General features: G+C 33.9%; 5 pseudogenes; 2 read left to right on the forward strand and 3 right to left on the reverse strand.

The window, feature by feature from the left end:
* Nucleotides 1-67: 67 nt before the first annotated feature.
* LOC145403010 (cytochrome b pseudogene) lies at nt 68-1,200 on the reverse strand (annotated as a pseudogene).
* Nucleotides 1,201-2,206: 1,006 nt separating this feature from the next.
* On the forward strand, nt 2,207-3,109 carry LOC145403291 (NADH-ubiquinone oxidoreductase chain 4 pseudogene; annotated as a pseudogene).
* A 3,222-nt stretch (nt 3,110-6,331) lies between these two features.
* On the reverse strand, nt 6,332-7,006 carry LOC145403186 (ATP synthase subunit a pseudogene; annotated as a pseudogene).
* A 1,498-nt stretch (nt 7,007-8,504) lies between these two features.
* Nucleotides 8,505-9,169, reverse strand: LOC145403187 (cytochrome c oxidase subunit 2 pseudogene; annotated as a pseudogene).
* Nucleotides 9,170-13,434: 4,265 nt separating this feature from the next.
* On the forward strand, nt 13,435-13,840 carry LOC145403483 (small subunit ribosomal RNA; annotated as a pseudogene).
* The last annotated feature ends 2,724 nt before the right edge of the window (nt 13,841-16,564 follow it).

Raw genomic sequence — 16,564 nt, forward strand, 5'->3', positions numbered from 1 at the left:
CCTAAGATTACTAAGAACCGATCTTATCTAATGCTTTCAAAACACTTGTGTTTTTTAAACTAAGCAATCAATCTAACATTTTATCCCATCACATTGCTGCTAAAGGTATAATCAAATAAAACCTAAAATAAATTGTTAAAACCTGACCCGTAATAATATAAGGATCTTCAACGGGGAGAGCCCCAATTCAGGTTAGTAAAGTAACTACAGAAACCAAAAACCAAAATAAAATTCGATTTAACGGATAAAATCTAAAACTCCGAAATTTTGAGAAATGGGTAAAAGGAAGGATCATAAGAATTGCCACCGAAAGCACTAAAGCAATCACACCTCCCAGTTTATTTAGGATAGACCGCAAGATCGCATAAGCAAATAAAAAATACCATTCCGGCTGAATATGAGCTGGAGTCACTAAAGGGTTCGCAGGAATAAAGTTGTCCGGATCTCCTAAAAGATAAGGATGAAGCAAAGTAAGCAGTACAAGAGCCATTAACATAACCAAAAACCCAACAATATCCCTAAAAGTGAAATAAGGGTGAAAAGGAACTTTATCTACTTGCCTTAAAACACCCAAGGGATTATTCGCCCCAGCCTGATGAAGAAACAAAATGTGAACCAAAATTGCAGCAGCAATAACAAACGGAAACAAAAAATGAAAAGTGAAAAATCGAGTTAAAGTGGCATTTTCTACAGCAAACCCTCCTCAAATCCACTGAATCAAAGAAGTACCAATATAAGGAATTGCTGAAAACAAATTAGTAATTACAGTCGCACCCCAAAAAGACATTTGACCTCATGGTAAAAAGTAACCTAAAAAAGCTGTCGCCGTTACCAAAAAAAGAATCACAACACCTACTATTCACGCATGAAAAATCATGTAAGAACCAAAATACATCCCTCGACCAATATGAAGATATAAACAAATAAAGAAAAAAGACGCCCCATTGGCATATAAGTCCGCAATAATCACCCATAATTAAGATCTCGTTGAATATGAGCTACCCTAGAAAATGCCAAATCAATATGCGATACATAATGCATAGCAAGAAACAGGCCAGTAATAATTTGAACAACCAAACACAGCCCAAGCAATGACCCAAAATTCCAAAAAATAGAGATATTTCTTGGAATTTGTATATCAACTAGTGCCCCATTAGCAATTTTTAACAATGGATGAAACTTACGCAACGGTGTTATCATAAGATATTAACCGTAAAGGACTAGAAGACGAACTTATCACCTTGACAACTACAAACAACGTTAAAAGCAAATAACTAATAATAAACATCGTAAATATAGCCCCAGGTTCATTATAAATAGCTCTCACATTTATAGCAGAATTTCTAATGTCAGAATATTTAGATAAAAAAGTTGTAGTTGACTCTCCAATCTTATTTGCCATCATTACAGGATCCATAAAAATAAAAATAAAAATCTGATAATTAATGCAAAAAAAAGATAAAAAAAAAAAATCTCTTCTAACCTTAAACTGCTCATTAGCTGCTAACGATGCAACATAAATAAACAACACTAATATTCCACCCAAAAAAAATCAAAAATAAAATATACGAAAACCAGTAACTCTTAGCAAACAACCCCGTAGTAATTGAAATTAAAACTGTTTGAATTAATAGTACAAGACCTGTTGACAAAGGATGAATCAAACGCATAAAAATCAAAGAAAACAAAATAATAAAAGGAAGACCATACATTATCACTCCAATCTCTTGGTGTTTCAAGAAAAAAATTTCTTTACTGGTTTACAAGACCAGAGTTTTTATTTAAACTATTAAAACTAATGTTAACTTCAAATAACTTGTTCTTATTTATTGCTTTCACTATAATTTTCAGAGGACTATGAGCCTTCGCTTCAAATCTAAAACATTTATTAAACACCCTCCTAAGATTAGAATTCATTATACTCGGAATCTTTTTCTTTATATCTAACTGCCTTTCCTCAATCAGAAACGAATTATTTTTCTCTCTCTTCTTCCTAGTCCTAGCAGCCTGTGAAGGCGCCCTGGGTCTAGCTCTCCTGGTCTCCATTGTTCGCTCCCACGGAAACGATTACTTCAGAGCCTTTAATAGATTAGAATGCTAAAATACCTATTTATACTTCTTATATTAATGACATTCGTAAAGAACTGATCCTTAATTCAAACAGGAATCTTGGCCGTATCATTCTTATTCGCTATTTTATACAATCATGAAGGATTTGGGTTAGGTACAGACTACTTAAGCTACGTTTTAATCCTACTAAGCATCTAAATCATTGCACTTATTATTATATCTAGAGTAAAAATTACATTCACCTCAAATTTTCCCAGACTATTTTCATTAGTTAACTTAGCTCTACTAATTTTTCTAGTATTAACTTTTAGGTCTATAAACTACCTACTATTCTATATCACCTTTGAGGCTTCCCTAATCCCAACCCTAATTCTAATCCTAGGTTGAGGATACCAACCCGAACGAATTCAAGCAGGAGTTTATATACTATTCTACACCCTATTTGCATCCCTCCCTCTCCTGGCCTCTTTACATCTATAAAACGAACGGAACACTCACTATAGGAGCTCTTTATCAAAGAATTAACCTAAGGATCCTGTCTTTTACTTGATTCATTTCCTCTATTATAGCTTTCATTGTAAAACTGCCTATATACCTATTTCACCTATGACTACCTAAAGCACACGTTGAAGCTCCCGTAGCAGGATCAATAGTTTTAGCTGGAGTTTTACTAAAATTAGGAGGCTACGGCTTAATCGGAATCTTACCCTTATTTACCGAAGTAAATAAAAACCTAAGATGATTATGAGTCAGGCTAAGAATTTTAGGGGGATTCTTTGTTAGTATTATCTGTCTACGACAAGTGAACATAAAATCTCTCATTGCCTACTCTTCCGTAGCTCACATAAGATTAGTACTCTGTGGACTCCTAACCTTTGGATGATGAGGAATAAATGGTGCTGTTGTTGTGATAGTAGGTCATGGTCTATGTTCTTCAGGGCTATTCTGCCTTGCAAACATAGTATACGAACGAACTGGAAGACGAAGTCTTCTTATCAATAAAGGATTGTTAAACTTTATGCCAAGAATAGCACTATGATGATTCTTACTAAGAATCAGTAACATGGCTGCACCACCTTCCATTAATTTATTAGGAGAAATCATTCTAATTATAAGAATCATTAGCTGAAACAAACTAACTGCTTTAAGGATCAGGTTACTATCTTTTTCAGAGCAGCTTACACCCTTTATCTTTACTCACTTAGACAACACGGCGTATTTTCCAGATCTCTCTACTCTTGTTGCTCAGGAAAAGTACGAGAATACTTAGTTTTAAGACTTCATTGAATTCCCCTAAACATCTTAATTCTAAAAAGAAACCTAATTATACCTAACCTCTAATTAAACTTATACCACTGTTATATATCCTAACTATATTGCAGCTTAGCTCGTTTGGGTAGTTTATTACTAAAACGTTAGTTTGTGTAGCTAAAAAAATAAAATTTTTAACCTAAACCATGATTTGAAAAATTTCAATATACCTATCAAAAATAGTTTTCCTAATATTTTTCTCTCTAATCTCATTATTCATATCTCTTCTATGTTTATTTGACAAAACATGCAATATTATCGAATGAGAAATCCTAAGAATCAACTCATCTTCTATCGTTGCAACATACATTTTCGACTGAATATCCTTGTTATTCATAGAATTTGTTATATTCATTTCAGCAATAGTACTTTTTTTTTACAGAGGAACATACATAGAAGGAGACCTCAACCTAGACCGATTTATATACTTAGTTCTAGCTTTCGTCTTATCGATAATTTTCCTAATTATCAGCCCTAACTTAATTAGCATTCTTTTAGGATGAGATGGCCTAGGATTGGTATCCTATGCGCTAGTAATTTACTATCAAAACAAGATATCCGCAAACGCCGGAATACTAACCGTTTTATCTAATCGAGTTGGAGATGTAGCAATCCTCTTAAGAATTGCCTTAATATTCATCGAAGGAGGCTGAAATTTCATTTCCCATGTATTTTACCATGATGACAACTTCACGCTATTACTAAAAAGACTTATCGTTATAGCAGCAATAACCAAAAGAGCTCAAATCCCATTCTCCGCCTGACTACCTGAAGCCATAGCCGCCCAAGCACCAGTATCAGCACTAGTTCACTCCTCAACCCTTGTTACAGCCGGAGTCTACCTTCTCATCCAATTTAGACCCGCACTATCCGAAACAATTTTACCAACCCTACTTCTATTCAGCTCTCTAACAATACTTATATCAGGGCTAGGAGCTAATTTTGAATATGATTTAAAAAAAATTATTGCTCTATCAACCCTTAGTCAACTCGGAGTAATATTAAGAATCCTATCCCTAGGATTTAAAGACCTTGCGTTCTTCCATCTTCTTACTCATGCACTATTCAAAGCTCTTCTATTTATATGTGCCGGAGCCATAATTCATACTGTAAAAGAATACCAAGACATTCGACTAATAGGAAGACTAGTAACTTCCATACCCTTAACCTGTATATGTATAAACCTAGCAAACTTAGCATTATGTGGAAATCCATTTCTAGCAGGATTTTACTCTAAAGATCTCATCCTAGAAATTGCTTTTATAAGATGAATCAATATTGTAATTTTATTCCTTTACATCTTCGCAACCATATTAACAGTATATTACACTTTCCGCTTAATTTTCTACTCTATAACCCGAGAATTTAACTTAGCCAGGTTCAGAAACATTGAGGACTCATCCTCTATCATAACTTCCCCCATACTAGCTCTTAGAAGGGTAGCAATCCTTAGAGGAGCATTACTATCCTGATTAATCTTTCCTGAATCCTATGTTATTTGCCTTTCTCCCCTCATAAAAAATCTAGTATTAACAATTAGAATCCTCGGGGGACTAATAGACTACCTACACAACATCAAAAACTTAAACTTCAAGTTAAACTCACTCAACTTTTACCCTCTAGTAGTATTTTCAGGCTCTCTATGATTTCTACCACTCCTCTCCACTTTTAACCTATCCAAATCTAGCCTTAATTAAGGCCAAAACTACTCTAAAATAATGGATAAAGGGTGATCCGAAATCAGAGGTGGTCAAGGAATCTTCCAAACATTAATAAACTCGTCTAAACTCCATCAAATAATTAGTGATAGGAACTTTAAGTCGTTTATAAATATCTTCCTGATCCTAACCCTTATACTTTCATTCTTTAATATTTACTTTTATAATTTATTTGTAGAATATCGCGTTGAAGTTGCGAAAGAGATGAATCCATCTAAATGTGTTTAGCTTCTAAAAAAATATTTTAACTATGCAGCGAAAACGTATCGTGTTATACTTAAACCACAGAAGCTCTTCTCTTGATAGGAAGGTTACTTCAATTCAATCATTAACAGTGAATAGCCTCTCCTTTGGCTTCTTTCAAAATTAGAGACTACATAGTCAAAGCTTAGGCCGAAACTAAGTGCAAAACTTCGCTTTCTAATCTACTTACTTACTTTTATCCTCCTCATCAATATATAAAGATATAAAGAAACAATCAAACTACATCAACAAAATGCCAATATCATGCGGCGGCCTCAAAACCAAAATGATGAGTTGGAGAAAAATTACACTTATAAAGACGATACAAACATACCATTAAAAAAGTAGTACCAATAATTACATGTAAACCATGGAAACCTGTAGCTACAAAAAAACAAGATCCAAAAACCGAATCAGCAATAGTAAACGAAGCCTCAAAATACTCAAAAGCCTGAAGAGCTGTAAAATAAACACCTAAATATGCAGTAATACCAAGACTCTGAAGAGCTTCATTATGATTAGACCCCATAATAGCGTGATGAGCTCAAGTTACTGTAGCCCCTGAAGACAAAAGAATAAATAGTATTAAAAGAGGAATTTGAAATTGATTAAACGTAACAATTCTCTTAGGCGGCCAAGTTATACCAATCTCCACAGCAGGAGCCAGCCTCCTATGAAAAAAAAAGCCAAAAAAACGAAAAAAAGACAAAAAACTTCTGATACAATAAACAAAATCATTCCCCACCGCAATCCAGCAACCACAGCTCTAGTATGTAATCCCTGATAAGTCCTTTCACGTACTACATCTCGTCACCACTGAATTATAGTCAAGATAACAGCGACAAACCTCAAAACAAGAAGGTCCATATTAAATTGATGAAATCACTTAACTAACCCAGTAGTCAATATTATTGCTCTAATCGACCCAGTTAAAGGCCACCGTCTTATTTCTATCAAATGATAAGCATGACGTCCATGTGATGATGCCATTAGTTATTTTCTCTTGCAAACAAAGTTCTTAGAACGGCAAAAACATAAGATTGAATAACTGCAACAGCAAATTCAAGCAAAAGAAGTAAAATCTGAGCAACAAACAAAAGAATAAAAAAATAAGAAGTCAATGAAGGGCCAGTCCCCCCTAAAAGAGTCAACAACAAATGACCAGCCATCATATTAGCCATTAATCGAACCGCCAAAGTCCCAGGTCGAATAATATTCCTATTACTTTCAATTAATACCATAAAGGGTATTAAAACTACAGGCGTTCCCTAGGGAACTAAATGAGCAAACATATGTTGAGTATGTTTAAACCAACCATAAATTATACAAGTTAACCAAAGAGGAAGAGCTAACCCCAAAGTCATAACTAAATGCCTAGATCTAGTAAAAACATAAGGCAAGAGACCTAAAAAATTATTAAAAACAATAAACGAAAATAAAGAAACAAAAGTAATAGTTCTACTTTGTTGTTTCGGCCCAAGAATGTTCTTAAACTCCTGATGCAAAGCCATATTTAACTTATACCACACAACAGATCACCGAGAAGGAGAAACCCAATAAATATAAGGCAAAAATATCAATCCCAAAAAAGTAGAACGTCAATTTAATTCTAACTCCATCAAACCAGAGGAAGGCTCAAAAATAGAAAACAACCTTGCTATCATTTTCAAATCTTTTCTACAATATTAATCTCCCCCTCTCTTGATTCAATATTTTTTTGGAACTCTAATATAATAATTCATTACAACAAAAACAATAAATGTAATTAAAAACATAATAACTAAATTCAGCCATAAAATAGGAGCCATCTGAGGGATCAGATGATATCCTCACAGGATAACTTAAGCCTGACAAACTTACATTATTTTTTAACTAATCAACCAAACAATTATAATCATAAACGGAATTAAAAGTCCAAAAAAATTAACAAACATACAATATGGCATCACCCATTTAAATCCCTGCTGATCTACAAAAGAAATTACTAACTTAGGAGTCCTAAGGGTTAAAGACATAATTGATACTCGAAGATAAAAATACAAAGTTACAAGAGCAGATCCAAGAAGCACAACTAATAAAACAAAATTACCCGCCCCTGCCAACTCTTGAATAACTAACCACTTCAGAACAAAGCCAGTAAAAGGAGGAAGACCCCCTAACGACAACAAAGAAAAAAACACTAACATCTACACCTCAACAGAAAAATTATAAGTTAAAAGATGATTAAAATGAAAAGCTTGCTTATAATGAAAAAGAACAACGATAGATAAAGAAATCAAAGAATAAAACAAAAAATAAATACCTATAGTCACTTCTCTTAACAAAATAGAAGAAAGCATCCAACCAATATGATTAATCGAAGAAAAAGCCAGCACCTTACGCAAAGAGGTCTGATTAATACCCCCCACCGCACCTACAACAGCCGATAACATTCTAGCCACAGAAAAATACATCTCCATAACATAATAAAAATAAAGGAGCAATTTTTTTGAATCCTCATCAAAATTATAGCCTGAGGCCAAAGCAAACTCCCCATAACTTGAGGGAATCAAAAATGGAAAGGAGCACCTCCTAACTTTAAAATCAAGGCACAAAACAAAATAACAGAAGCAACCCTAAAATAAATTAACATAAAAGAAGCCGAAAAAATAATTAAAGAAGACCCCAAACTTTGAATTAAAAAATACTTTAAAGCCGCCTCTGAAAAATACTGATTACTTTTAGTAATTATAAGAGGAATAAACGACAGCAAATTCAACTCCAATTCAACTCAAGCCCTGAATCATGAACAAGATGAAATAGAAAGCAAAGTTCCCGAACTAAAGTAGAAAAAAAACAACAAATTAGGGTAAGAAAAATAAATTCAAAAGAGAAAATCCTTTAATTAATACAAATTAATTAACTATTTCTTTTGGAGGTATAGGTAACATCCAAATTACAAAATTGACATTATCAGCGTCAACCTCCCTAAGAACTATACCACTTTTAACCATTAAAAAGAGGGAATTATGCCCATAAATGGGATATGAACCCATCAGCTTAACCTTAGCTTATCTTTTTAACTACCCACCAGAAGTAATTATACTATAACAGGTTTAAAAGACCTACACTTAAACTTCAGTCATCTGGTGAAATTTAACCTAAGCCTCATCAGATGTAACTTCATGACAAAAAGGACTTAACAGAAACTCTCTCTACTACAACAAGCATAAAACTATGGTTAGCACTACAAATTTCCGAACACTGACCATAAAACAAACCAGGATGAGAAATTAAAAACCTAATTCGATTTAAACAACTAGGAATAGCATCAACCTTTATCCCCAAAGCAGGAACAGTTCAAGAATGAATAACATCCGCTGCCCTTACCAACACTCGAATCTGAGTATTAAAGGGTAACACAGCCCGATTATCAACATCTAAAAGCCGAAATCCAGCTTCCCCTAACTCCTCAGTAGGAACCTTAATCGAATCAAACTCCAACTGAGAAAAATCTGAATACTCATAACTTCAATATCACTGATGCCCAATAGATTTTAAAGTTACACTTGGATTATTAACTTCATCCAACAAATGAAGAAGTCGCAGCGAAGGTAAAGCAATAAAAATCAAAATCAAAGCAGGGAGAACAGTCCAAATCACCTCAATTGTTTGATTTTCTAACAAAAAACGATTAATAAACCTATTAAAAATAACCTAGACATTATATACCCTACAAGAGTCGTAATAAGAATTAAAAATACTATCGCATGATCATGAAAAAAAATTAACTGCTCCATAAGAGGTGAGGCCCTGTCTTGCAGTCCCATATACCCTCAAGTTGCCATTAATTAATTCTAAAAGAGAACAATATTCTCATTCATAGGTCCTAAACCTAGTGCAACTAAAGTGAAACTAAAGGAATTTCCATATATCTATGATCCGCAGGGGGATGGGCATGCTTTCACTCAATACAGGTAGGAAAGTACATTGAAAACACAACTACACGATAAGACAACAACCTCTCTCAAATCATAATAATAAACCCCAATACAGCTACTAAAGAAATCATAGACCCAAGAGATGATAAAACATTTCAAGCCGTGTAAGCATCAGGATAATCAGAATACCGCCGAGGCATCCCATTCAACCCTAAGAAATGCTGAGGGAAAAAAGTAATATTAACTCCCAAAAACACACTACAAAAATGAATCTTCAGCCACTTAGGATTTAACGCTAATCCAGTAAACAAAGGATATCAATGCGCCAACCCAGCAAAAATCCCAAAGACGGCACCCATCGAGAGCACATAATGAAAATGCACCACAACATAATAAGTATCATGTAAAATAATATCAATTGAAGAATTAGCCAACACAACTCCCGTTAATCCTCCTACTGTAAATAAAAAAATAAATCTTAGTCCTCAACACATAGAAGGTCTATGATTAATTTGTGTTCCATGGAGAGTTCCTAATCATCTAAAAAGCTTAATTCCAGTAGGAACCGCAATAATTATTGTTGCCGATGTAAAATATGCTCGAGTATCTACATCCATCCCTACAGTAAACATATGATGAGCTCACACTACAAAACCAAGAATCCCAATAGCTAACATAGCATAAATCATACCCAACCTTCCAAAAGCCTCTTTTTTTCCAGACTCCTGACTGACAATATGTGAAGTTATCCCAAACGCAGGTAAATTTAAAATATAAACCTCAGGATGCCCAAAAAAACAAAATAAATGTTCATAAAGAACTGGATCACCTCCTCCAGCTGGATCAAAGAAGGAAGTATTCAAATTACGATCTGTTAACAACATAGTAATCGCACCAGCTAAAACAGGCAAATTAAAAGCAGAATAGCCGTAATAAACACTGACAAAGCAAACAAAGGCATACGATCCATCGTCATCCCCCGCGGACGCATATTAATAACAGTAGTCATAAAATTAATAGCACCCAAAATAGAAGAAACCCCAGCCAAATGTAAAGAAAAAATTCCCAAATCAACAGACGCCCCAACATGAGCAATAGCCGCAGACAATGGAGGACATACAGTTCAACCTGTTCCAACCCCCCTCTCTACTATTCCTCTCATTGAAAGCAAAGTTAACGAAGAAGGTAACACTCAAAACCTCATATTATTCATACGAGGAAATGCCATGTCTGGGGTACCTAACATTAAAGGAACCAATCAATTTCCAAAACCACCAATTATAATAGGCATAACTATAAAGAAAATCATAATGAAAGCGTGAGCAGTTACTACTACATTATAAATCTGATCATCCCCAATTAACCTCCCTGGCTGACCCAGTTCAGCCCGAATTACTAATCTTAAAGAAGTCCCGACCATTCTAGTCCAAGCCCCCAAGACAAAATATAAAGTTCCAATATCCTTATGATTTGGTGAGAAAAACCACCGTTGCATTAAAATCTCATAGTGGAATTGTTAAGACGTTAGATTGCCAACCTAAAAATGTGAGTATTCACTGAGATTTAACGTATATGTTAGTGTATAAGCACAAGAGGTTTTGATCTTCTAAGATAAGGTGAAATTCCCTACCATATATCCTATTACCTAAGGTTTTAAGTTAATTAAACTAAAAGCCTTCAAAGCTTTCAATAAAAGTAAAAACCTTTTAAACCTTGCAAATTAATGAAAGAGCGACCCGCTCGCCTTTAGATTTACAGTCTAATACCTTCAAATTTCGGCCACTTCATTCTAAAATGGCAGATAAATGCCTAAGATTTAAGCTCTTATCATGGAAATCAGATTTCCTTTTAGAATCTAAGTTTTTTTTAGTATACTCAGTATAAGTGACTTCCAATCACGAGGACTAGAAACTTCTAGAAAAAACAATGATCATTCTATCATTTATTACAATTCTAACTTTTTTAATCACATGTGCCGTTATAATTCTAGCTTCCATCCTAGCTAAAAAAAACAATCATAAATCGAGAAAAAAACTCACCGTATGAATGCGGATTTGACCTCAAAGGATCTGCCCGCTTACCGTTCTCCTTACGATTCTTCTTAATTGCTGATATCTTACTAATTTTCAACGTAAAAATCACCCTAATCCTCCCAGTCGCTTATATCTTAGAAATTTATAACGTCTATTCCTGAAGAATAGTAGGACTATTCTTTTTTCTGATCCTCCTTCTGGGTCTTTACTACGAATGAGCTCAAGGAGCCCTCGAATGAAGATAACCCATCAACCTAACAATAGGCTATAGTTTAATAAAAAAAATTTGATTTGCACTCAAAAGATGTCTCCCAAGACTAGCTTAACCAGAGAGATTTAAGCCAGAAGAGAGGCTTCTAACCTCTACTTAAAGCGGTTAAACTCCGTTTACTTCTCTTATACAAAATTATTAGCTTCACATGAATGAATATTTACAGACTCTCAATATAAAATTCCCCCCCCCACTTAAATTTTTCATAAAAAGTAAAATTTTTAATGTAGCAAACACACCTTCAAATTTCACCTTGTTATAGTATTATATATCAAATCGCCTTATGTACTAACTTAAACAAAAACTTAAAGATAATTTAGAGCGACAGCCATATACAACTGTCACAGTCTCACATATAACATATACACAATCCTGGGTCAAATCCTCATATACACCGAGTGAGATCAGGTCCTTATATGGAAAGGTTCTATGCGGCCATATCTGTTACGGAACGGGGTGCGGCTGTGCCTGAGAACCTCTTCACACACGCTCTCAACGGCAGTGTTCCCGGGGTCCTCAGGAGCCTTACCTCAAGATCGGCCCCATAACTTTTATTCTAAAATGGGTCTAATGCCACTTGTTAACTTAGTATATCCGGGAGGTCTGAGTCAAGTCTCTCTCATAAATATATAGTGGCCCTTTATTTAGCGGATTAGTGTATTGGAAAGCTAAATTTTATTTTACTAAATTTAATCTTTTTCCACAATAACACTTGAGTTAATAATAAAAACTTTACAGTAACTCTAATCTAGAACAAATTTTAAGCTTCACAAAATATTTTATTACTTTTTTGTTCCACCACCATCCCGTGCTAAAACAATTTTTTTATTTTTTTATTTTTAGGTTCACTTTTTTTCTTGATTAAATGCACTATAAAAAATTATAGTAAAACAACACTTTATTTTAACTAACAAGTGAAATCAAGCAAAACCGAGCCCGGCTTTCCAATACGCTAATCCGCTAAATAAAGGGCCACTATATATTCATGAGAGAGACTTGACTCAGACCTCCCGGATATACTAAGTTAACAAGTGGCATTAGACTCATTTGAGAATAAAAGTCACAGGTCGATCTTGAGGTAAGGCTCCTGAGGACTTCAGACCACTGTCGCTGAAAGCGCGTGTGAAGGGGTCCTCAGGCACAGCTGCACCCCGTTCCGTAACAGATATGACCGCATGTGACAGTGCATTGTAAATTTAGAGTGACTTTCTTGTGTATGTGGGCTGGGGATGTAGGTTATATTTGTTTAAGTGTCTGATATTGAGAGCCATGAGAGAGGGGGGGGAAGCTGGGAGTCTTTTTATATAATGTTACTATTTATGTTGCCTTTGAGCTTTTATATAAATTGGTATGTAATTGGTTTGTGAATGTATACATATAACAATGAGAACTTGAAATAAAATTTACTATGTTTAAAAGTTTACTTTACACATTTTAAATTTATATAAAATTAAACATGACTCTTTTATCAACATAAATATCAGTTTGATTCTTGCTTTAAATATTCGCTTTTCAATTAATAACATATGAAAATTTCAGTGCTCCCAAGCTAGTAAGTTTGAAACTTCAAGCTCTAATAGATCTCAGTGTGTATTTTTTTCACATCAGTGAAAACTGGAAAAAGTAAATTGAATTATCTCTGGCTAAATCTTGTGCCAGCAGTCGCGGTTATATTTGAAGGGAGAGTGAATACAAATCGATTTTTAACTCTTATGCCAACCAACAGTGATTTTTTTTATTTTATAAAGGGTGAAATCAATTTTTCAAAGATAAATAAATCAACCCATCTTAACAAGTTAACAAATAAAGGAAATAAACAAGGATTGGATACCCTCCTATAGGCCTACCTTTAAGAAAAAATTATATCTGATTAGTAACAGCTATGCACTCTAAATTCAAAGGATTTGGCGGTATTTTAGTCTAATTAGGGGAACCTGTCTTTTAAACGATAAACAACGAAAAATCTTACCTATATTATATAGTTTGTATACCGTCATTGAGATAACTTTTACAGAACAAGTTGTTGAAATAATTACATTAAAATATTAGATCAAGGTGCAGCACATATATAGGTTAAGATAGGTTACAATAAAATTTATGTTATCACAAATATTAATTTCAGAATACAAATTTTGAAGGTGGACTTAAAAGTAAGGTTTGCTTTAATAAGACAACCTGATTTTAGCTCTAAAATGTGCACATATCGCCCGTCACTTTCATTAACCAAAGATGAGATAAGTCGTAACATAGTAGGTGTACTGGAAAGTGTACCTGGAAAGCAAGATAGAGCTTGAAATAAGCAGCTCGTTTACACCGAGAAGAGTACCTATAATTGAGGTTATCTTGAAATCAGTAATCTTACTTTTGTTATAAGAACGTAAACATTATAAGAAAACTAATTTTTCATTTTCCTGAATAGTAGATTTTATCGAAATATCATTATAGTAAAAGTAAAAAGTATTGTGAAAGAAAGTAGAAATAACACTTAAAATTCTTATAAGTAAATATAAGAAATTGTATCTTGTGTATAATAGGTTTTCAAAATTAGATCTATAGATAATCATCCCGAAAAAAAAGAGCTAATTTTAAGAAAAAGTTTTTGTTGCAATAAAATTTTTAACTTAATATTAGAGGTGATATGCCAATCGAGCTTTTATATGTTTTTTTAGAAATAAATTTAATTTACGTGCTTAGCTATTTAGCTTGTGCAACTAAGCTAAATTATAGAACCCATAAATAGATACTTATAATAGTAGGCTTAAAAGTAGCCATCTTTTCCAGGTTTTTCAACCAATATAACAAAATATTTTAAATTTTACAGGTTCTTTATACCAAGTATTAGAAAATTAACTTCAACTTAATTTGTTTAGCTATTATGAAATCATTAGTAAAATTTGTTAAAATATTTTTTATTATAAATAAAAAAGTTTAAATATTAAAAAATTATTTAAGGAACTCGGCAAATATTATTTCCGCCTGTTTAACAAAAACATGTCTTTGTGAAGATTTACACAGTCTGGTCTGCCCACTGAATTATTAAAGGACCCCGGTATTTCTGACCGTGCGAAGGTAGCATAATCATTAGTCTTTTAATTAAAGGCTTGTATGAAAGGTCGAACGAGAGATATACTGTCTTAACAAAAAAAATTGAATTTAACTTTAAAGTGAAAAGGCTATAATATTTTAGAAAGGCGATAAGACCCTATAAATCTTTACATCATACTTAGTATTAAGCCAGTTTGTTAGAGTAAGGAAAAATACTAAAAAAATGTTTTGTTGGGGCAACAAAGATATAAATAAACTAACTGTTTTTACTTTTGAACAAAGATTTCTGATAATAAATTGATTCTTTTTAAAGATTAAAAGATTAAGATACTTCAGTCAGTTAAGGGCATCCTTTAGCTAATAACATTCAAGTAAAAGGAGGGCAAGAAGAAGAGGAAGGAGAAGAAGAAGAAGAAGAGGAAGAAGAAGAAGAAGAAGGAGAAGAAGAAAAAGAAGAAGAAGGAGAACAAGAAGAAGAAGGAGAAGAAGAAGAAGGAGGAGGAGGAGGAGGAGGAGGAAGAGAAGAAGAAGAAGAAGAAGACGAAGAAGGAGAGGAAGAGGAAGAAGAAAGAGATGGGAAGGAGCTTCCATCTCTGTGGGGGTCACGACTCATTCCCATTATCCAACAGTACTTCCCATGCAAGCGAAAACAAGGGTCTGACTTATATGACAGACAAAGGAAAAAGATTAATGGTAAATATTTCCTAGACAGGGAAGCTACTTCGTGATCTATAAGGGTGTTTGTAACATTCTTTTCATACATATTTTGTATGCAAATCTCATACTATATATATATATATATATATATATATATATATATATATATATATATATATATATATATACTGATGTATTCAGTTTCTGAAAGAAACCAAAGCAAAGCTGAGGAGGAAATTACTTTCCAGGTGTCAGAAACCAGAGTTAGACTGCTTATCAGAGATATTTGCAAATTTCTTGAAGAAATACTTAACAAGAGATACAAAGGTAATAAACAAAGCTTCGTCCACACCAGTCTGTAATTCGAGAGATTGCTTTGAAACAAACACCTTTAAAGAGAAAAAGGCAGATCCTTACCTCTACTACTGGAGGGTCTATTCTAAGCATCTTGCTACCCATTGCCACTACTATATTAGGGAGTCTTCTTAAATAATGACAGTCAAATCCATTCGGTACCCTGACTTGTATTTTAATGGCACTATTTCACTATTTCAACAGTGAATTCAATTTTAGTATGAGCGGAGATTACTGAGGCATTATTTAACACCTCCGATTCGCAAAGTCTGTTTAAGTAAACATTACGCGGCTTGTAAGTGTGAATTGGGAACTTACTGGCACGATTTCTAAAATAAAATTATGTGAACTACTATCCCCAGTCCGGACATGACCTAAATATGAAGGGGAAAGATTAATCAAATATCACACAACAAAATTAAATCATCTGCATTATTTGTGGTTACTTATTCATAATTTTCATATTCTAAAACTGAGAAAAAGGCTAAAGTTTGACCAGCGAGTGAAAGTAAAATAAAGTTTCAGCTTCGGCCCGCAAAGATGGGGTTATATGGTTACCACCCAGCGTAAAAAACAGTTTGCTGGGTTGCAGGAAACATCGTGCCTTATCCCCACATTCAGTGGATCGAGCTGATTGGCAGAGTTTTGGACGTATGGTACCCTTGTTCCCTCTCGGTGAAGTGATAGTTGTGGTATTGTCACTCACTGATGGTACGATGCGTGTAAGTGTGGATGTTTATGTCTGTGAGGTGCAATCATGGTTCCTGGTGCTTGAATGGTGAAGCAGGTACAGTATGGCTAACTCAGCTGGACAGATTTTTGGTTAGTTTCTCCTCACATTTTATTTATCTTGTTTTCTGAATCCAATTTCATCCCATCCTTGGTTAGGAATGAGATCTGGATGAAGATGACGAGGGCGATAATGTTAAAGATTATAATTTT

This window comes from Coenobita brevimanus, chromosome 60 (assembly GCF_032717465.1).
Source record: "Coenobita brevimanus isolate Jiangsu-jjx chromosome 60, ASM3271746v2, whole genome shotgun sequence".
Lineage (NCBI taxonomy): Eukaryota > Metazoa > Arthropoda > Malacostraca > Decapoda > Coenobitidae > Coenobita > Coenobita brevimanus.